The sequence below is a fragment of the Sciurus vulgaris genome (assembly GCF_902686455.1).
Source record: "Sciurus vulgaris genome assembly, chromosome: 5".
Classification (NCBI taxonomy): Eukaryota; Metazoa; Chordata; class Mammalia; order Rodentia; family Sciuridae; genus Sciurus; species Sciurus vulgaris.
In genome coordinates, this window is record NC_136465.1 from 169486233 (window position 1) to 169513998 (window position 27766).

At 61.0% G+C, this 27766-nt stretch overlaps 2 long non-coding RNA genes across 2 annotated transcripts in view; one reads left to right on the top strand and one right to left on the bottom strand.

The window, feature by feature from the left end:
• Positions 1-875: 875 nt before the first annotated feature.
• LOC306662122 overlaps positions 876-27766 on the bottom strand; it is a 33081-nt gene continuing 6190 nt past the window's right edge. Inside the window, exon 4 of the long non-coding RNA XR_013764075.1 lies at positions 876-956. This is a non-coding gene — a long non-coding RNA (uncharacterized lncRNA). The remainder of the gene's footprint in view (positions 957-27766) is intronic.
• On the top strand, positions 15663-18399 carry LOC306662121. The gene is made up of 3 exons (XR_013764074.1): positions 15663-16320; positions 17139-17474; positions 18287-18399. It is a non-coding gene; the product is annotated as an uncharacterized lncRNA (long non-coding RNA).

Below are 27766 nucleotides of genomic sequence, written 5' to 3' on the forward strand. Positions count from 1 at the left end.
ACACACATGCACACACATGCCAGCACGCAGAGGCACGGCAGGCCAGGCAGCCACAGGCTCTGCCCAGAACAAGCTGGGGTGGGGAGAGACGGTCTGGCCCCCGCCCCCTCCTTCCGATGACTTCTTTTCCTCGGCACCAACGTTTGTTGTGGTATCTTTGGTTGTTTTCTTAGATCACAAAGATGTGAGACTGAAACCAAGTCCCTAGCTTTTACAGACAGGAAATGCGATTCCGCAGCATGCCAGTCTGCTGGGACAGTCGACGCAGCGGCAAGTCTGGGGCCTCTGGGAGGCTCCTCACGTCCGCAGCACCCACCTCCCGCCTCTGGCTCCGCCGCTGTGGATGTGCTCCCTCCACTTGCTCCGCATCTCTGGTCCCTCCAGCTGGGATGCTGTGAGGTTGGTCAGCTCCATCCGGCAGGTGGAGAACTGGGGGCGAGGGGCGCAGAGAACTCTCCTGGGGGGGCAGGGCCAGCACCCTGATGCTGTAGCGCTTCCCCCTCCGGCTCAGGGCTTCTCAAACCTGTCACATGCGTGCCAACCACTTGGGACTGGTGAGGTTCCAGACTGCGTGGGTCTGGCTGCACCTGAACCTTGCGCCCGGGTGCCCAGGTGAGGCGACGCTCTGGCCTGTGACTGCAGCTTATGCTGGAAAGTTTCTGGGACTTTGAGAAGGCAGGGTGAGGCTGAGGTTGGCTCTCCTGCACACCCACTGCCTGGCTGGGATGGGGCCTGGGACGGCAATCATCCCGCTGTCCCTGTTCATGTGGCCTCTGGGCACCCAATGCCGCTGGCCTCCATTTGCTCAGCCATTTGGAGCGGGGTGCAGTGGGCCAGAGGGTCCCAGTTCCAAAGCTTTCAGATCCCCACACTGCCTGGGTGCCAGGGTAGGTTTCCTCTCCTGTCTGAGCCTCAGTTTCCCCATCTGTGAACGTGGAGACTGGACGTGTACTGGGCTGGGCAGCATGCCAGACACACGGGAGTGTGTGCACACAGCACCTGGCCCAGGTGCTCCTGCCAGAGCTCCTGTGTCACTGTGAGGACACGGAACGTGGATGTGTTTTGGAACAGCTGGGCACTGACGGCCTTGGGACGCCTGGGTGGAGGACAGCGGGGCTGGGGTCGTGGAAGGCCAGTGTGGTCCTCGTGGCCTGGTCTGCACACTGACTCGGGGCTCAGGAATGGGATGACGCAGACGCCACGGAGCGGTCTCCACACCACTGTCAGACGGGGTGCAGCCCCTGGAAAGGGTTCTCGGGACGACAACCGGGTGCAGCCCTGGCCGACTCCTGAACCCTTCTTCCTCTGACTGGCACAGAGGCGGCTGGTAATTAGAGACTCCGCCCCACACGTCAGTCACACGGGCCTGCCGCCGACGCGCCCTCCCACGGGGGCTGAAAGAGCATCTCCGTGGGTGCCGGCGGGTGGGGGGCCGGCCCCAGCTGCTACCGAGCACGGGTTCACCGGCTTCGCGGCCACAGGGACCCTGGAGCCAGAGGCCCTGCATGGAGAGGCCTCCCTGAAGTCCAGCCGGTGTTGCTTCTTGGAGTCCGGAGGTTTCCATAGCAAACCTGCCTCTTCCTGTGGCTGACAGTAGCCCTGTCACCAGGGGAAGGCTGTCGGTGTCCTGAGCAGCCCGGCCTGCGGCCGGTCGGGCTGAGCCTGTCCTGACCCTGGCTCTGCGGTGTCTGCTGGAAGCTGGGAGGGCGTCCGTTTGCACAGGGATGAGACCCCAGATGTGCAGGTGCCCCCACCCTCGGGGTCCACTCCTGAGGATGAGAAAGCAATCATCAGAATGAGGACGATTAGCAGGCCCCCCACAGTCCCGGGCAGCGGAGAGTGGTGGCCAAGCTCCAGCCTCAGCCGCACTGCCCAGGGTTCGGGCTCTGGCTCTGCTGCCTGTGGCTGGGTAGTCCTGACAGCCCCCTGCCTCAGTCTTCCCGTCTGGGAAATGGGGACGCTCATACTCTCCTCTGGGAGGACTCCTGCAAGGCCTCCGTGGGACCAGGGCAGGGGCTGAGACAGGCCCAGGCATGCAGCCGGCTCTGCTTCCCTCATGGTCCCAGCCCACAGCTCCAGCTCAAGGTGGTCTCCGGCCCCTGGGCTGGAGGCTCTGCCAGGCCCTCTGTCCCAGGCTTGGCCTGGGGCATGTTTCATCATTTTCAAGGTCCAGTGCACCTGACCCGCGCACCTGACCTGTACCAGGACCTCTTTGAGTAGGTGCCACATTTTTTGAGTGTGGGAGTACTGGGGACAAGCCCAGGGGCCCTCTCTCACTGAGCCGCGTGCCTCTGTGCTTTTTATTTTGAGACAGGGTCCCACCACATTGCCCAGGCCAGCCTGAACTTGTGATCCCTCCTGCCTTGGCCTCCTGAGTCGCTGGAATCACAGGTGCGCCCCCAGAGCACCAGCCCCAGATCTTTAGAACACTCCAGAGGCAGCCTGGATGCCCAGCCCAAGTTAAGGACCAGCAGAAAGCCCGCTGCGAGCAAGCGCTGGACAGCGCTTGGCCTGAGTCCTGCGTCCCCCGCATTCCAGGGCTGCAGTTGGAGTGGAATGGGGGGGCCCATTCTCAACGTATCCCACACACACCCCAGTAGCTGGAGGAGGCGATGAGGATCACCAAGAGGACCACAGCAGGGGCGGAGCCAGCAGGCGGAAGGCGGGGAAAAGCCAGGGCCAGCCCCAGGTCCTGCAGGGAGGGACGGCTCGGGCCCTTCCAGCAACCCAAGGCCAGCTGTGTGGGGTCACACTGGGAGAAGGAGGCCCTGGTCAGGCAGGGCCAGGACCCAGGTGCCAAGGCCAGGACACTGCCCCTCATCCGAGCAGTGCTGGGCCACTAATCAGTTTCGGGCTGGAAGGTGAGATCAGACGTCATAGGTAGAAAGCATCCTTCTGGCTGCTGCAGGGTAGACCTGTCCCCCTCACGTGTCCCCGTCAGTCACCTGCGACGGATAACGACCTGCCTCCCGGGGCTGCGGCTCTCGGGGACTCAGGCAGCCAGCAGCGATTGTGGTCAGGCCCCGAGCTGGTCCTCTCAGCCCCTCCTCAGCCAGGCCCACCTCTGTCTCTCTCATGGCTTCTGCCTGTGTCCTCACCATCTCCTTCCAAACTCCAGACCTCCACAAGACCAGCCTGTCATCTCGGGAGGTGACATCCTTTCCTGAAGACGCTGCGGGACGGATCTCTGTTCTTGGGGGTCGGTCTGATTCTGAGAAGCCACCAAGGGCCTGGGAAGCCTCACGGGAGGGACGAAGCAAATGGCCTTAACCGGACCCTTCCATCGCTGCATGAGAATCTTCCTGGAACTTAGTGACTTAGAGCAACGCGGGGCCACTTCCCTCCCTGTCCTTCTCAGGAAGCTGGGAGCACGGAGCTGGGTCTGGGGTCTGGTGTCCCTCTCTCCCAAGGCCTCAGTCCCATTGTCAAACGAAAGCTTGAGCCAGACCCTGAGAGTCGTCCGCACCTGACACTCCGAGGAGGCTGGAGTCGCCAACAGGGAGCCCCCAGGGACGGTGCCTGGACATTCTTTCCTTCCCAAAAACACAAAACCCACGTCTGGGCGCTTCATGTTTACCTGCTGCAAAATGGCAGGAAGTCCCAAGCCGGAGGGGTCAGGACACAAGCCTGAAGGGTCCCTGGGCGGGGTGCATGCAAGCGGGTCCCTCCGGAGCAGCGACGGGAACGGGCCGAGGCCAGCCCCTGAGCCTGGCAGACCCCTGGGGGGGCGGCAGTGCTGGGAAGGGGTCTGAGCTCCACCTCCGAGCTCGAGTCCGTCCTGGCCATCGGGGTCCGGCTCCGGAGGCAGGAGCTCGCGTCCACGGCGCTGGTACGTGGTGTGGGACCAGCATGAGTCGGGGACGCCGGGGGCATCCAGGGAAAGACTGTTTTTGGGGGGCTGACTGTCGGGTTGGACGGACGGACAGCCACTGAGTATCAGCAGGAAACGGGTCACCGCAGTCCCGCCGAAGGCCATGGGCTGGTGTCACAGGCGAGGTCCACGTGGCCGGCACGTGGGAGGCTCCCGGGAGGTGTGCGTTGCCTGAGGTGAGGGGACCGGTGGACGTCAAACGGGGGGAAAGAGCCACCCTCCAAGGACCACGCTTCCTTATCAAAGGGAGGGAGGGGGGCGGCGGGCCAGGGGACGTTCGGGGGAGGGGTCCGGGCACCTGTGCCGCCCTGCGCGTGGCTGGAGAGCCGTGGGTCAGGACTGTCATCAGGGGGGCAGCTCTCCAGACAGGGCCTGCCCTGGGGGCATACACGCCCCACGATATCCAGCCAGCGAGACCCTGGGGGACCCAAGCTGCGCCGCTGCTTTCCTGGCGGCTCAGCCCCATGGGACGCAGGCCAGGCAGCAGCAGGATGGTCAGTGGTACCTGGACGGATGCCACTGCTCTGCCTTCACTGAATGCCGTCTATGAAGCAGTCAGTGCTGGGACTGTCCCCAGGGTCTCTGAGCCGCCCACACCCTGCCGGCACACAGGCAAGAGCCTCCTCTGCCCTCCGTTCTTCCCAGGATGCCGAGCAGATCATCTCTCCCTGATCCAAACCGTCCATGGGCTCCCCTCTCCCTCAGCAACAAAGCCGGCTACTTCCCAGGGCCTCAGACTTTGGCCACATCTCTGACCTCTTGGCTACCACACTCCTGCTCAAACTTGCAATGCCTTCAACTCGCCAGGTTTCAGCAACCGTCAGGACCTTTGCGCCTGCTTTCCCCACTGTCTGTTTCCAGGTACACCGTGCTTTCTCTCCTGCTTTGTCTTGCTTCATCTCACCCATTCCAAGAGGCGGTTTTAGCTGCTTCATCCCAATAACCCCTCTGCACTCTTTACTCCTTCCATTTTTTGGTTTTTGTTTTTTTTTTTTGTCTTTTTTTGTTTTTTTGTTGTGTTTTGTTTTGTTTTTTGCAGTGCTTGGGGATCAAACCCAGGGCCTTGTGCATGCAAGGCAGGCACTCTACCGACTGAGCTATCTCCCCAGCCCTGTTTTGGTTTTTTGGTACTAGGGATTGAACACAGGGGCACTCAACCACTAAGCCACATCCCCAGCCGTATTTCATATTTTATTTAGAGACAGGGTCTCACTGTGTTGCTGAGCGCCTCGCTTTTGCTGAGGCTGGCTTTGAACTCACTATCCTCCTGCCTCAGCCTCCAAGCAGCTGGGATTACAGGCGAGCGCCATGGTGCCCGGCTTCTGTGGCTTCTGTTTTTAATTCTCCGCAGGCCTCTCACTGCCGTACACATACACTCCACCACCTACAGTGTAGACTGGAACTATTAGGAACACAGAGCGTGTCTGCTCCGAACGCACAAGCTGTTTCCTTGCTACCACTCCCTGAAGGACACGGCACGAGGTCCCTGCGAGGCGTCCACGGCGTAGTAAACGGCATGCGTAACGCAGAGATGATCAGGAGCACGTGAGAACCGTCAGGTCACCCATTTCACATGAGGTATGTCAACGACGGGATTGTGGGGCTAGTGTGTCAGGGTCCTGGAGCCCCCCCGGGGATACTGAGGGGCGACTTTCTATAGCCTTGAAAATGTCCCACTGAGTCTCTGAAGCGGTGCCTGTGGACGCGAAGTCTGCTGACCCAGGTGGCCAGGAGGAGCGTGCCTGCGGGTCACACGTCCCTTCAGGTCCGCTTCCTTGGCCTCATGGCCTCGATCTCTCCCGGAGGCCTCCATCCTCCTCTGTCCCTGAGGGGCCGATTAGACCACTTAGTGATCATTTTGAATGAAATGTGTTCTCACAGCAGCTTTTAAGTGAAAACTTCCCAGCAAGTCGGCAGGTAAAGCGCAGGTGGGTGCTGAAGGTGGGCAGCTTTTAGCCCAGTCCACTTGAACTTGCTTCTGCTCGTTCATTGAGGCCCAAGGGGGTCAGAGAGGCTCTGGAAATCCCTGGAGTCTCGTGAGAATGGTTTAAAATCCCCTGGACACACCATTCTCTAGAACGTGGCAGTAAGCCACATTGTTTCTTAGCAAATATTTGTCACCAGCTTAGCCCAGGGAATGTTGGACGTGGCCATATTACTTTATTTCTCCCCAAAACATGGGCCTTGCAGACTGTGTGATTGCCTCCAGGGAAGGCTCTAGGGGCATCTCCTTCCCACTAGCGTCCCCGTTCTCTGCTATGAGGATGCGCTGTCCAAGATAACAGCTGCTCCTTCAGGCTGGATCCTGGCACGAGAAACACCTGGCAGCCTGGAACTGACCACAGCCTGGACCAGAGCTGCAGCAGTTGGCCATCCTGCTGCTGACGTGCAACACGAGCAGAAATAAAAGGGCCATTGCCACAGAAAAAGATCAGGGGCTGCTCGTTATGCAGCACACCTGGTGAACACTGACTAATACGGCTCCTTCTTGCTTCATGGGGCTAGGAGGGGGAGTTGGCAGTATGTACAGAGTACAACAACTCAAATTTGGGATTTCTGCTGGCTTTTGGCAGTTCTTTCACCTTGTGATGCTCTCCTAAAAATCCTACCCTTCTGGCTCCTGTGTATCTACCTACATGCATTCAGGGGTCACCTGATTGTGAGTTTCCGTGTGACCACTCAGGAGATCCTCCTCTTTAGTAAATGTTAATGGTGTTCTTCCTCTGCCAGGATGAAAGGCATAGCCCCTGGCTCCTGGAAATTGAGGTATTCTACTCGGGTTGAGAGTGTGACGTGAGTGAGCCCCGTCGTCAGCACACCCAAAGCCCTCCCGCTCAGATCAAAGAGCCACTCGTGGCTTCTCCCGCGCGAGGCTGGGTAATTTCTGAAATTGACGGATGCTTACAGCATACACAAGAAGAGCATTTTTGTAACAACAGAACCTTTTATCTAGCTCACAGGCAGCTAAAAACGTCCCCAACCCGGCCTTTTCAGCTATCTTTACCGAGACTAATTTTCACAAACATCATTTTGAAAAGAGCCGTAGCATGCCAACAGGAAAGTGCGCTCAGGATTCAGGCCTGCCGCCGGCTGGGTTGGCGGGGGAGGTCCGCCTCGCCTCTTCGAGCCTCAGCTTCTCCACTCACATGTGGACAGGCGGCGCATGGGCCGGGGGGCTCTAACTGCCTGTGAATCTCAGGTGATGTTTCTGTCCATCTGCTAAGTGTAAGGTGCTTGCTGCCCTTGGGACAGGGGGGCTCAAGGGAGTGGTCCTAGTAGAGTCCCTTCTCCCCAACCCAGTGAGGCAAACTGGGCCCTCCTCCTCTCCAGCCCTGCAAGTCCAGGATGCCTTCCCAAGTTCTGTTTCACCTCCCTGCACCCCACCTTTCTTCACTGGCCTTGTCCTCCTGGCTCACTGGACTCTAGCCAGTGTTTTCTTGCAGATCCTTAAATGTGCCAAAGGGCTTGCCCCTGCCCTGCCCCTGCCCAGCGGGCCCTGCCCCAGGGTCGATGTGGCTCCCACCTCCTTCTTTCAGGCCCTGCCCGGGGTCTCACCCTGGAAGAGGCCCCTCCTCAGCCTCCTGCCCTCCGGCCCCGATTACCCTGTACCTGCATCTCCTTCACCACGTTCCGGCCGGAGGAGCCCCTGTTCGGAGCGCGCAGGACCAGCGTGTTCTGGACTTCAGGTGACTTTGGAGGATCCGCAGACACGTCCTGAGCCGCCTCAGGGAGGGGACCCGAGTCCAGCACCTGACTCCCTCGTGCCATGCCCTGCAGACTCGAAGCTCGGGTGATTCTGCGCCCTCCCTCTCTGCGTCGACAACTGCCACAGGACATCTGGGGCCGGGGTCGCGCTCAGGAGCCTCCGGGACTTCAGGCGTTGGGACACGGATACTCCGCCTGCATGGATCCCGACTGTCCGCCTGGAGCCTGGCCACCGGGCGGTCACTGGCCCTGGTGCCCAGCCCTGGCCCACAGGAGGTGCCCGGCAGGCCTTGCAGAGGGAGCGGTGGAGTCCTCGGGCCGGCGGCCCAGCCTCGCCCGAGACCTGCCGGCCCTGTAGGTTTGGCACCCCCCACCCAGGGGCCCCTGGTGACGTGGGAAGCGGCTGGATGGGGACCCAGGAGGGAAGGGCAGCCCCAGCCCGTGGTGGTGAGGGGCCACGCACTCAGAGCCCTGCAGGGTCCTGGCTCGCTGCCCCCAGAAGGGGCCCGTGTCAGGAACCGGGGTCCTCTCCACCTGCCCCCTGCCCGGCCTCCAGCCCCGGCCTCTGCTAAACTGCTCTGCAAGGTGCCCCAGATGTGACTTCCTGCCTCAGCCAACCGGGATGGAGGATGGGCAGAGAACTGACCGTGTCCCACGCCAGGGGTGGTGCACGCCTGCCTGCCCTTCCCGTCATCTCGCCACAGGCCAAGGTGTCCCCAGGGTCGGCCACTGCCCACACTGGATGGACCAGCCAAGCGAGGGCAACCAGGGCGAGGAAGCTGGCCCCGGCCGCCAAGCTGCAGAGGTGACCCAGCGGCGGATAGCCTGGGGCGAGGGAGGGAAGGCTGTCACTCACTGCCAGCTGGGCCCGCTCCTCCCTCCCACGCCTGCTGCACATGCACCTAAGGAGCAGCCTGCGGGGGGCACCTCCCGGGGGCTGCGCGGGAGCCCGGGAGCTGCACCCGTGGGAGGCGGAGGGCTCTGCACACGTTCAGGACTCGCAACGTGTGTTCTCCCCTCTCGCTGGAGGGGTGTCACGGCCGGGTCTGCAGCCCCCAGCCGGAGACTCCCATGGAGAAGCCTCCAGTCAGCAGTGGCCTTGGAGACCAGCCAGAACCAGCCTCCCACTACCGTCTGTGCTCAGACAAAGCGAGAGTCCAGATGGCCGTGCGCCAGGTCAGGGTGGGGTGCAGCCGGCAGGGTCCCAGAGCAGTGCCTCGAGCACATCTGGTCGACACGAGGGCTCCCCAGTCAGAGCCCCTGGTTGCAGTCTGGGCTTTCTCCTGGCTGGTCAACCCCAGACCAGCCTTTAACTCTGAGCCTTCCGTCTCCTCACCTACGTACACAGATGGCATTTAGTGACATTACTCAGTGACAGGCGTGGTTCTGGGTGACAGGCTCTGTGACCGTATTCAGGTAACCCCAGGTACTATCGTTATCCTGATTTAGATGGGGGAAACCAAGACACAGAGTGGTTAGTCCCCTGCCCAAGGTCACACAGCTTTGGAAGTAGTAAGCCTGGATCTGAGCAGATGCAATGGGGCTCCAGAATCCCTGAGCTCCTGGGCTCTCCTGAGGACGGAGTGAGAGAAGGTGCACGAAGTGACCAGCAGCACTGGACGAATCATCACTGTCACTGTGTGAGTGACAAGGCCCGGGCTGCTCGGGCTCTCTGCTGAAGGACCTCCTTGGTGGAAGGTCGTGAGTGCAGACAGGCCTCCATGTGCAAGTTCAGGTTCCTGCTCCTGAGCCCGCCCCCCACCCCCGCCCCTCAGACCCCGTGCCCCTCTGAGGGGGCGGGCAGTCGCCTCAGGGTCCCCTGGGGACAACTTGTAACGCTCTGATGCTCAGGTTTCCTGCAGTACTGGACGGTCGGACAAGGGGCGGGGGAGGGCTGCGGGTGGGGCGGTGGCTGCGGCCTTCCCTTCCTCCCAGCTGGGGCTGCTCAAGCTCGAGGGTTTATTTGCTACGAGGAGACCCTGCCATGAACCCCACAGACTCCAGTGAGAGGCAGGTCTGTCTGCCCAAGCCACAGGCTCTGCCCCCCGCCCCCTCTGGTTTCTCCTAGCGCCACAGCAACGCCACCAACCCTAACCCAGGGCCCACCGGCTCTTCGGCGTTGCTTGGGCGTGCCAGGCAGCCCTGCCTCGCTTGCTGACTCCTTGGCGGGGAAATGTGCCCACGCGCTCACCCCTTCCCGACCCCTGCTCCGACCAGTTCCTAACGGCTCTGCAGTGTGCTTCACCGGCGGGTGACACCGAGCGCCAGGCACGGGGCTTGCTCATTTGCTCCACGTGGCGTCCCAAGAGAGGGACCCAGGAGTCATCTCCTAGTTTGCAGACGAGCAAGTAGGGGGCTCAGGGAAGGGGTTTGTGCACGACCCAGAGCTGGGGCCAGAACGCCCCAGAGCCAGGTCCAGAGCCTCCTGAGAGCTCACGTGGTGAGCAGAGTCCTCTGCAGGACCTTGACCCTGGCAAGGCCTCTCTTCTCTCTGCACCTCGGTTTCTTCACTAGTTGCAGATCTTGGCTGTGCAGGATCAAGGGGGCCAGTGGGTGTGGCCACCTCTCCAAGGGACTGAGCTGCGGGTCGGGGCCACCAGGGGCCTGGGCAGGGCAGTCCTTCAGATAAGCCCAGAGCCCAGGCCTCGGGGGATCCAGGAGACCCCAGGGACAGGCAGGGGTCGGAGGTCAAGCCTCCCCAGTCTGCGCCCCTCCCCCCTCCACTGGACGCTGTCCCCAGGGAACTTCTCACAGCTGTGGGGACGGGACTGCCGCAGGGGCGGGGAGGGCGGGGACAGGAAGGACTCTGAGTTTTCCCAGGCTGAAGGTCACTGAGGAGCTGCTCTCCCGTCCCCTGCCACAGCTGGACTGTGCTCCGGCCTGGCTTTCCCAGACCCCACTGGCCCCTGTCTGCTGGGGGTAAACAGGAGGGGGGCTTTCCAAGAAGACGGGGTGGGGTACAGGCTGCGGATCTCGGCAACGCCGGGCCTCGGTTTCCTTGTCTGGAAGATGGCTTCCCACTAGGCAACTCCACCCAGCTGCCCAGCGCCAGAGGCCAGATGGAGCGGCCCCAGGACGTGCCCAGAGGATGGCCGGTCCCAACTCGCCCACTTGTGGCCTTTCCTCCCTCGGCTCCCAGAGTCCCGTCTCTTTCTTCTGACACTCCTGGTCTCCTCTTAAAAGGATCCTGGCTCAGGACACGGGGCTCGTGCCTGTCATCCCAGCAGCTCCGGAGGCTGAGGCAGGAGGATCGTGAGTTCCAGGCCAGCTGGGGAGTCTTAGTGAGACCCTGTCTCAGAATTTTAAGAAATTTATAAAGGGCTAGGGATGTAGCTCAGTGGCAGAGAGTCGCTGGGTTCAGTCCCCAGTGCAAAAAAAAAAAAAAAAAAAAAAAAAGATTCACGTGAAGGCAAACATCCACGGGCAACTTGGGTCAGGACTTTGGGGTTCAGATGTGGATCTCTTTACTCAGTTGCTCATCTGTCAACGTGACTCTCTGGAGCTGTTTCCAATCCCAGCGCCTCCACTTAGTCTCTCTATGGCCTTGGGCAAGCACACAACCTCTGTGGCCCTCGGTCTCCTTGTCCATACCTGGAGATAATGGCCAGGGCCAGGGATGCCCAGTAAATGGCTGACCAGGAGTGGTCGTCCCACCAGCTCTTGTGACAAGGCCTTGGTGCCAGGCACTGGGCGGAGGGTGGCGTTCCCGTGGGCAGCCATGGACGCGAGCCCGGCCCTCGTGGGACATACGAAAGAACCAAGAAGACGGACTTGGAACAGATAATCACACAAAGAATCAGGCCCATCTGGGGAGAGGGCCCGAGCAGGGTTCACGCCCGAGTCTGCTTGCTTCCCAAGACTTCATCTCTTGAAGGCACCCCCAGACTTTGGAAGCTGGTTGAGGTCAAGCAGAGGACCAGAGACAGGAAGTGACTTGGCAAAGGCCACACAGCAAGAGAACCGTCAAAGGCAAATCAGAGCCCTGGGCATCCTGCCCGAGATTCTTGCCCAAGGAGGCCCGAGGTGTGTGTCACTAAACTCCAAGGGCTCACCGATGTCCCTAGAGACAGACCGTGCTCGCTGAGCTGTGCAGGGCCAGTGGGCAGCAGAGATGCAGGCTTAGACCCCCAGCTGGCCTGACTCCCTCTAGGACCCCTCTGCAGGGCCTCCTGCGGGGTCCTGGAGAATGGTGTGCGCTTCATCCCAGGGGTGCAGTTCCAACCAGGCCAGCCCCAGGGAGATGGGTGACCCACTGGCGCCATCTAGTGGCCATGAGGAGACACGCCAGTTCCCCGGGGAGGCTCTGGGGCCCAAAGACTCTGGAGAGACCCTGACACCAAGTCCCACCGCCTTCAGCTGCTCCCTGCAGCCCTCTGACAGTGCTGAGCTAAAAGTGACCCAAAAGTCCTCGTCTGGGGTTGAAGAAAACGAGGCCCAGGGAGGGGAACCATGTGCCAGCAGAGCCAGGCTGGAGTCACCCGCAGGGAGCGAGGCCAGAACTAATGAGCTCCTTGAGGAGTCCTCCGATACGGCCTGGGGGCCCAAGAGCCCAGACAGCAGACGGCTGGTAGGAGCCGGCCAGTTACGGGAGGGGCCCAGGGAGGCTGGCAGCAGACACAGGGGCTGCCCAGCTGCCGTGAGGACCAAGGCCCTCCATAGAGAAACCACGATTCTTAGAGGCACACTTGGCTGGAGAGATCCCGCCATTGTGAGAAACAGTTCAGCACCCGCCTCTAAGAGCTTGAGATGTCGTTCATTCACTCAACAAACCATCACTGACCATGAGCTCTGTGCCCGCCCATGACGTGACCTGTGCTCCGGAGCCACCGGCCAACCAGAGCCCAGTGCGGCTGATAAACAGGCCACATCCCATAAGAACTGGACTGGTACAGACACACCTCCTTATCTGCAGGGGACATGTCCCAGTGGACGGAAACCGCAGACAGTGACAGACTCCATGTGCGTTGCTTTTTTCTTATATCTACACACCTAGGATAAATTTTAATTTACAAATTGGATAAAGTAAGAGATTAACAATAATATCTAATGATAAAGTCGATCAATCATAACACCGTAACAAAATTGCCAGTGTCTACCTTGTGTGTTTATTGGTAAATAAGGGTTACTTGAGCACAGTGCTCAGTACTGTGACCGTTAATCTGATCCCCGAGAGGTTTAGTAAGTGGCTAAAGAGAGGGTAGGGTATACGGCGTGGATACACTGGAAAAGGATGGTGCACACCTTCTCAGGATAGAGCCGGACCCCAAAATTTCATTATGTTTCTCAGACTGATGTGCAATGTGTAACTTGTTCATTTATGGAAGTTTCCACTCAGTATTTTCAGACCACGGTTGTGCATGGGTAACTGAAATCACAGAAGGTGAGACTAAGGAGAAGAGGGATCTCCAAAGAGCCCCAGCTCTCCCAGATAGAAACAGTGGAGTGGCTGGGTGCAGTGGCTCCTGTCTGTCATCCCCACAGCTCAGGAGGCTGAGGCAGGAGGACTGCAAGTTCGAGGCCAGCCTCAGTAACTTAATAGGGCCCTAAGCAACTTAGTGAGACCCAGTCTCAAAATTAAAAAAAAAAAAAAAAAAAAAAATAGAAAGGGCCAGGTATGTGGCTCAGTGGTAAAGCACCCCTGGGTCAATTCCAGCGTTTATTGAGTGCCTATTATGTGCCAGCTACTGGAATAAGCACTTTCTTCATATCAGCCGACTTGGTGAAATTGCGACCCTCTCCTACTGTGCGACTTTAGGCAAATTACTAAACCCCAAGGTTCTCAGAAAAAATGGAAGTTTAACACCAACCTTGCTAGGTTATTGTGAGGTTCACATGGTGTGTGTATGTGGTGCCTGGTATACAGTAGGCACTCCACAAGCGGCAGTCTCCATTGACAGAACAGCTGCTCTCAGGAGGATGCTGAAAGGGCCACAGCCCTGTGCTTACACTGTCCAGGCCTAGGGTTGGGGACAGTGGTGCCCAAGGTCAGGCAGAGGCTGGAAGGGAGGCCACTGGGTGGAGCATGGAAGGAGGAGCTGGGGAGGCCAGGGCCTGGGGAGGCAGGAGGCCATGCTCGTCCCGTCCTCTGCCCCGCCACGCTGGGCCTGCTGCCCTGGGGCTCGCATCCCTTGCCTGGCCCCATGTCGGTGGCCCCGCTGCCTGCCCACTCCCTGCAGCCAGGTGTGCCCGCCACACACATCTGTCCCTCCGCTCTCTGGCTGGTCCCACCCCAGTCAGGCCTGTGTCCCCAGAGCCCCGTCTGCTGCCTGGAGGGTTGTGAGCTGCCAGCTGCCCCCAGGCCTCTCCTGCCCCCTCTCTCGTCCCTCCCGACACGCCCGCAGGGTCAGGTCCTCCCACCCTGCTCGCCCCGCCACGGGTGTCCTAGTACCTGGCTGCTGAGTCCACCTCCACCATGTGGTCGCAGAGCCAGGCGAGGCCGCCGTTCTGGAGGCGCAGAAGGAGCTTCCATCCTCCGTGGCCAGTGTCTGACGCTGGCGCCCACCTCTGCTGATACAGCTCGTGACACTCAGTCCTGCGCCCTTGGTGCCCGGCTCCGCTCAGGCTGCCCTCCCAGCGCCCCCTTCGCCCCCCAGCCCCGGGACTGGAGCCGTAGGACCCCATCTCGTGACGAGGAAACTGAGGCAAAGAAGGAGCCCGGCAGGCCGGCTCCTGGGGCCTGCAGGGACGCTGTTCCCCTCCTCGGGGCAGAGCCTCCCTGTGCCACCCTGTGCTGCAGGCCTGTGGCCCTTGGTTGCTTCACAGGGTGAGTCCTGAGGTGTCTCTTGCTGTGTCTTCCTTTTATATCCAGCTCACGTATGTGTCTGTGGCTGTCCCCACCACCTGTGTCTGTCTGTTTGGCGTGACTGTGATGAAATGCCTGACGGGCTACTTTATGAGGAAAGGAGGTTTATTCTGTTCACAGTTGCAGAGGTCCAAGGCCGAGGGGCCACATCTGGTGGTGGCCTTTTGCTGGAGAGTTCTGAGGGCAAGGACAGGGCCAGGGGCAGGACACGTCTGTCTGTGTCTGTCAGGGCTCTCCCTCCGCTGATGAAGCCACCAGGACTCAATCGCAGGACTCCACCTGATGACCTCACGTAACCCTGTCACCTCCGAAGGCCCGCCTCTGAACACGGCGGCTGGATTTGCTCTCCTCCCTCTTGATATCTCATGATGGGATGAAATCCCAACACGTGTGACCCTGGGGACACACTGAGCCATCTCTAAATCACCCACTCTTCTGTCCCTGTCCCCTGAGACCCTGGCCTTCTGGTCCCAACCCTTTGTGCCGCCCCTCTGCCACTGAGCAGGGGTCTGTGGCAGCAGCAAGAGAGCACAGCCAGTGTGGCTCCTGAGGCTGGTGCCCAAGGGCCACTCCAGAGTCCCCGCGGGGGAAGCCAGCCGTTACCTATGAGGACGGGGAGCACTCTGGGGGGAGGCCAGGCACGGAGGCTGGCCTCAGCGCTGCAGCCCGCCCCAGGCAGGCCCTGACCCCACGTGCCCTGCACTGCCACATCCCTGATCCGCAGAACTGCCCAGGGGGTCAGCGCTGGCCCTCTTGAGACACTGAACGTGGACCACTGCCGTGCTGGGCAGGGGTGACCCGACCCTTGCCGGGGTCCATCGAGGCGGGGGCTGGGCAGTAGCACTTCCCTCCCTGTGCCGGCTCCGCGCTGAGTCCTCAGTCGGCCACCTTCGGTGCCCTTTCTACAGACGAGGACCCAGCCGGGAGAGGCGCTGGCCCACGTCACCCGCGGTGCTGGGACCCGGCCACGGCGGGCCCCAGGCTTTGGTGGCAGCAGCTCACTGCCCGGGCGGCGCTGGCTGGCTCTCTGGGCAGGAGGCGCTCCCTGCCGGGCCTGGGGCCTCGCCCAGGCTGACCTGGAGCTGCAGGGCGGCCAGCGTGGCTCGGGCCCAGGGCTGGCGCCTCCTGCCCAGCTGAGGACACGCCCCTCCCGGCAGAGGGCGGGCAGCTTCGCAGGGGCTCAGAGGAGCCAAGTGGCTGTGGGAGCCAAGCAGGCGCAGGCTCGGGTGCCAGCCTCTGCTGGGCTCCCTGGAAACCCGGACCCCCGACCCTCGAAGACGCGCCTCTGGGAGGGAGCCTGGCCGCCTGGGGCTGGGCCCTGTGAGGGGCGCGAGGTAGGAGGGACCTGGGCGCAGCCTAGGGCTCCCCGTCTCACTCCTGTGTGGCCTCAGGAAGGCGCCTTGGCCTCTCTGTGCCAATGCAAATTCATCTGAAAATATGGGGAGGGTGAAAGTGCCCAGGCTCCAAGAATCAAGCAGCCTGGCGGACAAGTGCGCAGGGCACTCGTCCTACCAGTGACCTCACGTGCCGTGTCCTTCCTGCCTTGAACACAGGAGGAAACGAGTCCTCTGCTAAGGCGAGTCCTCCGGGCACGCCCATGAGGGGTGGGGACGTCAGGAGCCAGGCCTGACCACGCCCTTACCTCGTGCCACCCGCCCACCTGGTTTTGAGGCCTTGTCCGGTCACTGCGTGAGGACAGTCGTCCTCCTGCTAATGTCCCAGTGGGCCACGTGGGCGGCGGGGTCCCCGAGGCGGCAGAGCTGCGCAGCCCGGTGTAGAGGGTCCCCGCTCGGGCCTGGTGCCAACGTGAGGGCTCAGCACTGTCCTCCTGGGGACACGAGGCCCAAGGTCATTAGGTTCGTTGGACAGTTTGGGAAACTGAGGCGGCAGCCAGGATTTGCGCAGCACCCACGGGATATCCAGGCGGGGCCCATCCATCCAGGTCGGCCTCGCTCAGCCTTTTGCTGAGCACAGGAGGAGCCAGGGAGAGAGACCAGGGAGAGAGGCCAGGGAGAGAGGCCAGGGAGAGAGGCCAGGGAGAGAGACCAGGGAGAGAGGCCAGGGAGAGAGACCAGGGAGAGAGGCCAGGGAGAGAGACCAGGGAGAGAGGCTCTGGAGGCTGGGGAGGATGGGAACCGAGGACCCCAGGGAGGCCAGCGCAGGTCCTGAGCCGAAGGCAGTCACTCGGGGCCTGCAGGCCAGAGCATCTGGGCCCTTGATGCCAGGTGTCTGGCTCCCATTGGACAGAGGAGCCAATGGGGAGAGGGAGGCCGGTGCTTGGGGTCCATCTGGCACCTGCGCGGGCCGTGGGACTCAGTGGAGCCTCGCGGTGCTGGGTGGGTGGGTTTGTAAAGTCGGTGGCTGGAGCTTGGGTGGAGGTCACTATGGGGCAGGGCCGGGGCTGGCGCAGGGCTCCCCGCCCTCGCTTGCGACGTGTTCAGGGCGCCCATGTGGGTTAACTGACGGAACAGCAGCCCCCTGTGAGGTAGGGCCTGGGAGCTGGTCACCTCCCTTCTTCAGAAGAGGAAACCACCACCAGAGAGGTGAAGTAACTTGCCTGACGCCACACAGCCAGTGAATGGGGAACTCATCTCTGACAACGGCCACTGGTCAGGGCACCTGGGCTTGATGGCCTTCCTCCTGGGGTGGAGGGCACCAGGCTCTCTCCTCCCCTGGGTCACCTCGTCTGCTCTTGCTGGTGTGGTGGCTCACCCCCACCCCCTCCCTCCAAAAGGTGACTGGCACTGGGCCCTTATCCAGGTCATGGGGCGGGCAGCAGAGTGGCCGCAGGCTGGAACTTAGCCTTGAGCACCCCGGCAGCCACCCAAGGCCCCTGGTTTCCATACCTGGAGGGAGACGGAGCCGGCCGCACGGCCACCCACCCAGGCAGGGGAGCACCCCCAGGGAGCCACGCCACCTCCGGCCACTCGGGGTGTTTCCCGTACACAGAGCCAGGCCACAGGTGGCCTGCAGCCCTCTGGGGTGCCTGACGCTACTGCAGACAGCGGGGGTCTCTTGGTTTGAAGGATGTGACTCGCCTGAGATCACCGGCTCAGAAACTGTGGGCAGGACGGGGAGGACGTCCGTCTGCTCCGGGTGACCCCCACCCTTCTCAGGCCTGGTAGCTTCAGGGCCTGGGGCCAGACTGGGATGGGAGGCCGGGAAGGGAGGAGCTTTGCGGGTGGGACCTCCAGGCTGGGAAGGTCATAGGGCCCAGGGTCACAGGGCCCAGGGTCACAGGTGTGGGGCAGCCGTGGGGAGCAGGGCTGCGGCCCCTCCCCTGCCCTGCTGCCGCCCCTGAGGGAGCCCGGCTTCCGGCCGCGTGGGATGACTCAGCCTGAGCCCCTCTGCCACCCCACCACCTGTCCTCTCTGGCAGCAGCTGCCTCCTGGTACACAGCTGTCGTCCACAGCAGGTGGCGGTGCCAGGACCTCAGGCCCAAGGGCAGCGTTGCGTCCTCTGGGAGGCCTGCCGGCCAGATGCCCTGGAGCTGGGGCACCCCCCACAGCCCGAGGGCCTCTGGGAAACCCGGAGCCTCGGGGCCTCTGCTCTTCGAACCTTAAAATGAGCCCGTCTGGACCCACAGAGAACGCGCTTCCAAGGCCCTCCCCGCGGGCGGGCTTCTGGGACCCTCCCCTGATGCCCCGCAGCCCTGGGGAGTCCTCCTCTTGAGCAACGGGGACTCGTGGGTCAAGTCCCCTTTGATGAACAAGGACACGACGTGACTTCCCCAAGGTCACTCTCTGGGCGTGGAGGAGGCCGGGGTTCCCAGCACTACGGACCCCTGGAGGTGGGATTCTGAGGGTACGGGAGCCGGGGACTGTGCGAGCTTCAGTGGCCCAAGCTGCCTGCCGCCCTGGGGACAAGACTTCACTCGCTCTTCAGCTAGTAGTTCATCCCGCCGGCAGCCTGGCCAAGTGCCAGCTCCACCCGGCTGCCTGCTCTGTTACTTTGGGAGAGTCAGTTAACCTCTCTGAGCCTCAGTCTCCTCGTCCCTGAAGCGGGTGCGGTCCTAGCCCCTGCGTCATGGGCTGTGGAGTGACGGAGCTGGAGCGTGCACAGCCCGGGCGCTCGTGGGAGCTGCTTCTGTCACCCTGTTACAGGAGGAACTCACAGCCTGGCCGCCCGGCCAGAGGGAGAGCCCAGAAGTGTGGAGACGGCCAAGTAAGTAGGGCTGCTTTGCACTGAGAGGCGAGGGCCCGGTCACCTTCGGCCCAGGCTCAGGGCCCATAGGGGATCCAGGGTGCTGTGGAGGGTGCCTGTGGGGCATCAGAGTCCCCCGGTCCTGGTTCCAGCTCTCCTGCCCGCCTGCTCAGTGACCCCGGGCAGGCCGTTTGCCTGCTCTGGCTGCGGTTCCTGTGGTGCATGGCCAGTGCTGGGCTCTCTCCAGGGACCGGGGTGGTCCAACATCCGGGAAGCCTGCCACAGTGGCCTGGTCTATTTTTACAGGGTGGGCAGTCACACATCTTGGCTTAGAGTCAGGCCCTGGGGAGGAAGGAGGGAGTCGCATTCGTCTGGCCCCTGCCCTCCCGATCGATCCGGGCTGCCTTGCAGGCCTCCGGGGCCTCTGTCCCCCTCCAAGGCCTGGCCTCGGCCCTGGGCCGCACGCCCCCTCTCAACCACGCCCCCTGCTCACCAAACTGCTCTTTTTATACTGAGCTGCTCACAAGATCTCAGAAGTTCTGGGGTCGGGGACACAGGAGACGGAGTGTGGAGGAAAGAAGCCAGAGGTCAGGGTCATGGTTAGGACAACCAGACGGGACAGACAGACAGGAGAGACAGGAACCACAGGAGAGAGAACATCACGGAGACATCACGGAGACAACAGGGACGGAGCCAGGCGGAGCAGGCCCCAGCACAGAGCCCCCCGGCCAGCCTGACCAGGTGCACCCCCTCTGGGTTCAGTCTCCTCATCTGTGGAAACAGCCCTGAGCTGGGCCACCCGGGGCTCCCCAGACTCCTCATCCAGACGCTGGGATTTGAAGCAGCCTGGGAGCAGGGGGCAAGCCTCCCGCCAGCCCCGCAACCCCAGGTCGGGATGATGCTCTGACAGGTGACCCTCCATGGTGGGCTCTGCACGTCCCACCTAGCGTCTGGGATGGAGACATGGGCTGTCTGTCCACGCCACACAGTGACCTCCACAGGCCAGGACTCAGGCTTGCTGACGGCAGCAGGCAGGACTTCTCCTGCCGTGTCTGTGGATCTGCACTCCTATGGCCACCCCTGGTCCCACGTCCTTATGGATGGCTTCTGAGGTGTCCCCCAAAGCTCCCGAGTTCACGTAGGGACATTCAGGGGGGAAGTGATTAGATCGCGGGCTGTGGCCTACTCAGGCCGTCCTGGTTTGGTGGTAACTGTAGGCAGGTGGCGCAGGGCTGGAGGAAACCTTTCACGGGGAGTGTGAGCTTGGGGATCGCGTCGTGCCCCTCAGTCTGTCTCTGCTTTGGCCACGAGCTGAGTTTTCCTCCACTGCGCTCGTCCCTCGTGATGTTCCGCCCCCTCTCAAGCCCAGAGCAGTGGGGTTGGCCCACCGTGAACTGAACCTCTGAAGGCACGAGCTCAAAATGAACTCCTCCTTTTCTGAGTTGTCCTTACCAGGTACTCTGGTCACGGCAACAAACGCTGACTAACGCAGAGTGGGGTCATTGCTGTGACGGGCCCGCCCAAGCGGTTCAGAAGACTTTGGAACTGGTTTGCAGGAGGAGTTTGAAAAAGTTTGGAGACACAGGATGGAGAGAGCTTGGCGTGATCTGAGCAGAGATTCGTGGGCAGTTCTGATGGGACTCAGACCAGAACGCCGAGAGGAACACGGACAGTAAAGACCGTGCTCACGGAGCCTCGGAAGGAGGCAAGGACTCCTGGAAACCGGACCGGAGACCGTCCATTTTTCATTCTGGCAAAGAACTTGTCCACATTTTACCCGCTGCCCTGAGACTCTGTGTGAGGCTGAATGGAAAGCTGACGGACTTCAGAGGGTGGAGGAGAGCAGCAGACCTAGGATCTGACCTTCTGAGCCATGACCTCACCTCCCTGCCTCCAGATTTCCATGATCTATTAAACTCCTCACTTTCAAACCAATCTTAGTAGTGCTTCCAGGTTTTTTTTTTTTTTAATTAAGTTATCATTTTAAAGTTTGTTCTAATTGGTTGTTTTCAGGTGTCTGAGGCTGAGGGTTTCCGAACGCAGTACTCACAAGCCCACCAGGTGGACGCGTCCCTCTTGCTGAAGAGAAAAGTGAGGCGTGTGAACATTAAGCGCCTCCTCACTTGGGGATGTGCCAAGCCGTGATGTGAACCTGGCAACTGTGATCCTAAGGTCCCGCGGGGACGCCGTGTGATTCTCTTGGTCACTACGGATGACTTTCTCTCAGCGGCTCCTCCCTCACGAGACAAAGTTCAGGTGGTGTGGCCAGCTGGCTCCCTGGCAGTACCGACCATCCACTCTGCCCAGGGGCCTGCACACCTGTCCCCAGCCCTGCACATGCCCTGGTGCTCTGCGGTCCTCACTCCTGTGGTGCCCACCAGCCAGGGTGCGGCCCCACCCTCTCTGGCTCATGCCTCCCTTTAAGTATCTGTCACACACCCCTAAATTCTGGCCCAAGGACATGCCCCAAAGTCCTGGCTGGATGCACAGAATCCCGGGCTGGGACCGAGGGAGCCATCGCCACCTCCAGGTGCAAAGGGTGGGGCTGCTGTGGGGCAGGGGACAGGGAAACTGGGGGTCCCACCACAGCCCTGGCTTCCCCGGAGGGTGGGGCACCTGCAGTCACCCAGCAGAGGTTGGGCAGGAAGGTAAATGGATGGCTTCATTCCCTAATTCAGAGTTCCCACACTTGTCCCCTGCAGCCTGAGGACAGAGCCTGCTGGCGCTGTCCCCGGGGCGGCCGTCCAGGAGGGGAGGAGAGGAGGCCGTCTCCTTGTTCTGCGCGGCCCAGGGCCACTCACAGCCCCTCTGTGCCTTCCATCCAGAGTTGGCGCCCAGCTCTCGGCCCTGGATCGCAGGTCGCCTGCGTGACTGGTGCCTGAAGAGGCGCGTGTGGAGGTCAAGGCCTCGGAGTCTGGGTGGCCTGCCCTGGGAGCCCAGTCTCCACATCACGGGGAAGCAGCTGCATGCAGGGGTGGGCGTGCCGGGCCGCGAGCACCGGCCGTCTGCCCCAGGGCCACGGGGGCCACGGGTGTGGACTGTGCAGGGTGGGCCCTGAGGTTTTGGGGTGATTCGCCACGCGGCCTTGGAAGGCAGTGCGTGCTTCTCGGGTATTTGGTGACTGAAATCACGGGAGGAGGAGCTTCTAGAAAGTGGCGCTTGTCCAGAGAGAAGCTGCCGTTGAAAAGTACCCCAGGATTTCACCCGAGCGGCAGTGACCCGGGTCTGCTGGAGCAGCTGGCCCCGCTGCGGAGACACCCTTGGAGGTGGTGGCCGGGATCTGGCCACCCCGGGAGGCTTTGGCCGCCACCCTGGCTTGAGATCCTGGCCAGCCCAGCCTGCGGGTGCTTAGCAGGGGATTTGGTCTCTAGGTGTCAGCTGGCTGGTTAGCGGGCCCTGCTGAGCCTCACCAAGGGTGAGCTGAGACCCGGGTGCAGACCACAGCGCCGCCTCATCTATAAAACAGGGATGGGATCGTGTTGGTCAGGGACAGAGAAACTGAAGCAAAAGCAGCGGAGATTTAGAGACTGATTTTAAGGAACTGGCCCGCACGATTATGGAGGCTGGTGAATCTGAAAGCTGCAGGGCAGGCCACAGCCTGGAAAGCCAGGAAGAGTTCCTGTGGCAATCTTGAGTTCAGAGGTGCTTGGGCAGCAGAAATCCTTTCTCCTCAGGGAATTCCAGTCTTTTCTCTTAAGCCCCTCGACTGATTAGATGGGGCCCACCTTACAGTGGAGGTAATCTGTGTTACCCAAAGTTTCCTGATTTAAAGGGTAATCACATTCAAAACATGCCTTTACAGCAGCTAGACTGGTGTTAGGACAAGCCGTGGCACCATGTGCTCTCCAGGGTGGGGAGCTTTCCGGACAGCACTCAATAAACTTGGGACAGAGTGAGCCCTCTGACATGAGACAGGAAGTGGAGGGGAGGGAAGGTCCCGGTCCTAAAGGCTACCAAATGTGCCTCTTGGGCCTGAGGGGCCTCCGTGGGCAGGGGTGGAGGCAGCCAGTGGGGACCTGCTGTGTTACCTGCTGGGTCCTGTTTCCTGTGCCACCTCCTGCCATCGAGCTCCGTGACAAACCTACTCTGCACTGCATGTTGCAATGAGGATTGAGGCTCAAGACCTCCGTATCGTGCCCAAAGTGGCCCAGGCGAGGGGCTTCTTGGAGGTGTAGGACCAGAGGCCGTCGCACCTCACAGTGGGCGAGGGGAGGATTTCGTGTCAGGGAGAGAGAGGTCCCTCTGAGCAGCAGGTGCGACCGAGCCTGCTCAGGGGCTCGCCCTGAAAACGCAGCAGAGCTAGAGCTAGGTGCGTCCAGCTGGGCCCCGCGCTCAGGTCCTCACAACCTAGTGGAGGGGTGGCGACCCTTTCGGAACACGCAGGAGGAGCCAGGCTGTGGAAGGGGCAAGCCAGGGCGTGGGCAGCAGGGGGAGAGCACAGCCTCCGCTCCGGACCCCAGCGCCCTCCAATCCTGAGCCTATGGCAGCCACAGAAGGTCTGCGTGGGAGGCAAGTCCCCTGGTCGCTTCCTAGGTCCTGCCTTTTGTAAACATGGACGCGGAGGTGACCCCCCTCGGCATGGCAGCCCGAGATGCAGGAAGGGTTGGAGAAGGAGGCGGCTGGTGCCCCAGCAGGCCCTCCAGGGTGGCCCCTACGGCCACTCCCTTCCTCCGTGTGGGACTGTGGAGAAGTCACATCTGCTCCCCCGCCTCTGGTTCTCTGGGGAAGGGAGGTAGGCGGGGGTGGCTGGGGCCGACACACAGGGACAGCCTCCTGCAGCCCTGATCTCCGGGGAAGAAGGAGCTGTGTTGCTGCCACACAGTCCCACATTCCGATCCCTCCCCAACAGCCCCGCTGCCTGGTCCCACAGTCCTGGCCCTGGACTGGGCCATGGACAAGGAGAGAGAGTTCCCTGGCCAGTGTCTTCTCCGTCCTGGGAGAGGGTAGAATAGGATGGGAGGAAAAGTCCCCTTGGGGCGAGACCTGTCCAAGCTAAGCCGGGACAGCCCGCTCCCTCCCGCCCTGGAGGAGAGCATCTCGGGGACTGTGGACTCTGAGTTCTGTTCTGTTCTGTTCCGCCTCCCTGAACCTGCCACTCACTTAAGAGAAAACTTCAGCCTGCGTCGCGGCTTGTGGGGGCAGCCTGCCAGCCTCTCTGCAGCAAAGGCTGCCGGGACAGGGAAGGGAAGGGAGCTGACCCTTGCTGAGGACCCACTGTGCACACACCCTGCTGGACTCTGGATGCTGGTGGCAGAGCTCGTGGAAGGAATAGACCTCCTTTTTGGGTAAGAGGGAACAGAGGCTCAGATAGATGGAGTCACTTGCCCAAAGTTGCACAGCACAAAGTGGGAGAAGACTGGAATCCTTGCCTGGTTCCAAAGCAGGCGTGATCTTCAGGGCTGACCCTGCTGAGGGTGGCTCTCTGGAGGGAGATGTGGGTGGAGCACTGAGCTCCCCTGGGTCCCTCAGCACCCGGCTTCTTCTGCCTTCGGGCTCCTCCACCTCCAGGAGGCTGTCCCATGGCCGAAGCCACCACCACATTCGGGTGGCGGAAGAGAGGGTGGGAGGCACCCCTCCCGTTTCCAGGGCCATGGACACATCCTGCTCGCCTCCCCCCGCCAGAACCCAGGCGCGTGGCCTGCCAACCTGGCCAAAGGGCTGAGCAGCGCGGGCCCCTGCTGGCGGCCCCGTGCCTGGTGGTGACTTCACTGAGTGAGACCTGGCTGGCCCCCACCCGGCCCCCAAGGCAGCGGGTCCCGCGTCAGGACACCCGGATGCAGTGTCCCTCTGCCCTCACACAGGCTCCGGGCAGCAGACGCAGGCGGAGGGCAGTGCCCGTCTCCCCAGGCTCTTTTAAATGACCTCGGGCGATCACTGTCCCTCATCCCTAAATGAGCTCGGTCCCGTGGTGCCTTCATCCCGTGGAAGATGGGGAATGCGCAGGCACTCCAGTAGCACGCCAGCGCGACTGAACGTCCCTGGGCTTTACGGGGACACTCTCAGCAGCCAGCCGCCCTGCCCACAGGTGCCCTCTTTCCCCTGCCTGCTCCTGTCTCTGTCCAGAGGGCTGCAGGTGGAGGAGCCAAGCTCTGGGTGTGACACCTGCTTTGGAATCAGCCTCCTTAAAATCTCGGCTGGGGTCTGGGTCATCTGCCAGATCCAAGGGGCCCGGGAGAGGGCACTGACGGAGGGGCAGCCTCAGCTGGGAAAAGGAACACATGAGGACTGAACCACCCCAGGGGCCTGGCATGCTCCCCAACAGGAGAGGCAGTGCATTTTAACAGCTAAAACATGGCCCCTTGTCCTGGGCAAGTTCCCTTTTGTAGTGGTCAGCTAATGCTGCAGAGATGCTGTGTAACAAACCACCCCAGAGTTCCATAGCTCATGACCACAGCATTTCTGCAAGACTTGCGGGTCTCCAGGTCAAGTATAGTTGAGTAGTCTGGACCAGAAATGACCTCAGTATTGATCCCATCTTGACATCTTGTTTATTTTTGATTTTTTACATTGATTTTATTTTAAAATATTACATGAAAATAGTGTTTAGCTGTACCCCCGAGGACTTTTTTTTCCTTCATCTCTTTAAACTTTGTGCTACAGCATAGGTCTCTCTGGCCTCACCCTAATCCAGCCCCCGCTCCTCCATGTCTTCTTCATGATCAGTTTCCTCTTCTGCAAAGTTAAGGATAATAACACATCATCTATTGGATAGTTATGAAGATTAAATGAATTAATACGTGGTAAATGCTCAGCATGCAACTGTAATGCCTGCTGCGCATCATCAGTGCCAGCTGGTAAGATGCTGCTGGCCCTCCTGGGGGACAGTGACCCTGCCCCGGCCGGCACGTCTGCCACCAGGGAGCCCTCTGGTCAGGCAGCTGCAGACGCGTGGCTCTCTCTGTGTCTCAGCTTCTTCACTCTGGAATCTCCATGAGGATGGCAGGAGAGGTGAACAGGAAGCCCCGGGGATGTTTATGATCTGGGCCGATCACAGTGATCCTTTGACACGTGATCACCGTGGGCTTTTCAGACGTGACGCCAAATTCTTTGACAGGCCTCCCCACCCAGAGGTAGGGCCTGGGTCGCCTCCCTTGACTGCCAAGCAGCTCACTGCCTCTGCCCAGAGCATGCTGGGCAGATGCTCTGTGGCTTCTAAGGCCAGGTTTTCTTGGATGTTCTCTGGCTCAGGATGTTCCCTCTGGGAATCCTGCTGCTGAGCAGCAAGAAGCCTGGTCCCACTGTGTGCTCTGGTTAGTCCCAGCTGTGCCCAGCCCAGAGGCCAGGCAGATGTGTTTAGGAGCCTCCAGGTGACCGTGGCCCTAGCAGGGCAGTCTTCATACACGGCGGAACAGAGATGTACCCAAGTCCTGGCCATGGAGCCAGGACAAGAGCAGGATGAAGTCACCGTTTCATGCCACTGAACTTGGGATGGACAGTTGGGTAGCAGGAGGTGCTCAGAACAGTCACCGAGTTCCTCTTCACGGTAGTAAATCAGACACAGTCCCTGCTCCACAAAGAACTGACCAGCAGTCCCCGCAGTCATGTGCTATATGCCACATGAAGGGCTTGGACTCAGAGGGGGCCTCTCAGCCAGCAGGGGTGAGGTCCTGGACTGGCCTCCACAGGAGAGGATGCTGGAGTTTAATCTAAGATATCAATAAAGGCTAGCCAGGAGAACAAGGGAGTAGGTTTTGGGGGGAGTGTGCATGGGACTAGAGGCGAGGGAGGGGTTGTTGGAGCCCAGAGCAGCTGGAACACAAAAGCAAATGTCTGCTGTTCCTTGAAACCCACGAAATCCCAGCTGCCCAGGGTCTTTGCACTCGCTACTCTCTTCCTGGAATGTGCTTTCTCTAGAGACCCTGCGGGTTCACTTGCTGGCTTCATTCATCTCTTTGCTGAATATCACCTACTCAGACGCCTCCCTTGGCCTCCTGGTGTGTGATCTCCCCCTACCCGTCCTCTTCCCTGAACCTCTTTCCTGGAGGGAAAGCGGGGGGCCCAGGAGGAGCCAAGTCGCCTTCCCGGGGCGTGGATCTGAGGCTCAGCAGAGGAGTCTGACTGCGGCTGTGGGTCGGGGTTCAGAGAGCCAGGGCGAGGGGGGCTGAGGAGAGCCCCAGGGGACCCGTGGTCGGGAGGACAGAGCGGGACCGGGTGGGGAAAGGCCAGCGGCAGGAAACCGAGTGGGGCAGAGAAGACAGGGAGGCCGAGCAGCACAGAAGGTCCCCAGGGCCAGAAGCTGCCCAGGAGCCGCAGGCGGTGTCGCCAAGACTCAGGAGGCCAAGGCCACTGGAGACCCGGAGCCACAGCCGGGAGGGGCTGGCGTGGCGCGGGGCACACCCCCGTCTCTTTCTGAACCGTTTCGATGGGCATGGTCGTGCACAGGGACGGAGGCAGGGTGAGGCTGGAGGGCCCGGAGGTGCTGTACCGAGAGCCCTCGGGAAGGGGAGGGAGGACTGCCCGGGAGTCAAAGGTGACTCTGAGCAGAAGGCCAGTGGGCAGCCAAGCCGGGCAGCTGCACCCAGGAGGCTTCCAAGGCCGCCGGCTCCCGGCAGTGCCCGCCGGGGACCGGAGGCCCATCCCCCAGGGACAACGTTCCGCTTTCTAATGTTTTTATAAGAAATTAACCCTGAAGTAGAGGCCAGAATCAATTTCCTCCGAAAGCCAGAGTGGAGCAGAGAAGTGGCTGCTGTGGGGACCAGGGCCGGTGGGAGGGTGGCATCACAGGGTGGCACGGCTGAGAGGAGGAAGCTCCGGACTTCGATACCAGAGCTCGGCTGTGCCCTGGCACCCCGGGTGCCAGGCAGAGGAGCCGGGCTCTCCTGGAATGGGGGCAGGAGGGGACGGCCTGCGGCTCAGGGTGGGCGTGCTGACCCTCTGGGAAGGTTTCTCAGAGGAGGCAACCGTCTCGGCTGCCTCCTAGGATTCGCAGAAGCACTTCCCGGCAGAAGGAATCCGATTATTTTAATATAAGTATCATTTTACTTAATGGGAGCCATTACAATGTTTTTATTAATAATTTTACACATTTGGGGCTGGGCTGTGGCTCAGTGGCAGAGCACTCGCCTCGCACGCGTGAGACCCTGGGTTCCATCCTCAGCACGGCGCAAAAATGAAATAGAGGTATCGTGGCACCTACAACGAAAGTACATGAAAAAAATCTTTTAGACATTTTTAATTTTGACTGCCACCAACTCCCCCTGATATTTTTTCCTGATATAATTATCAAGGTCCTTGACACTCAGAAG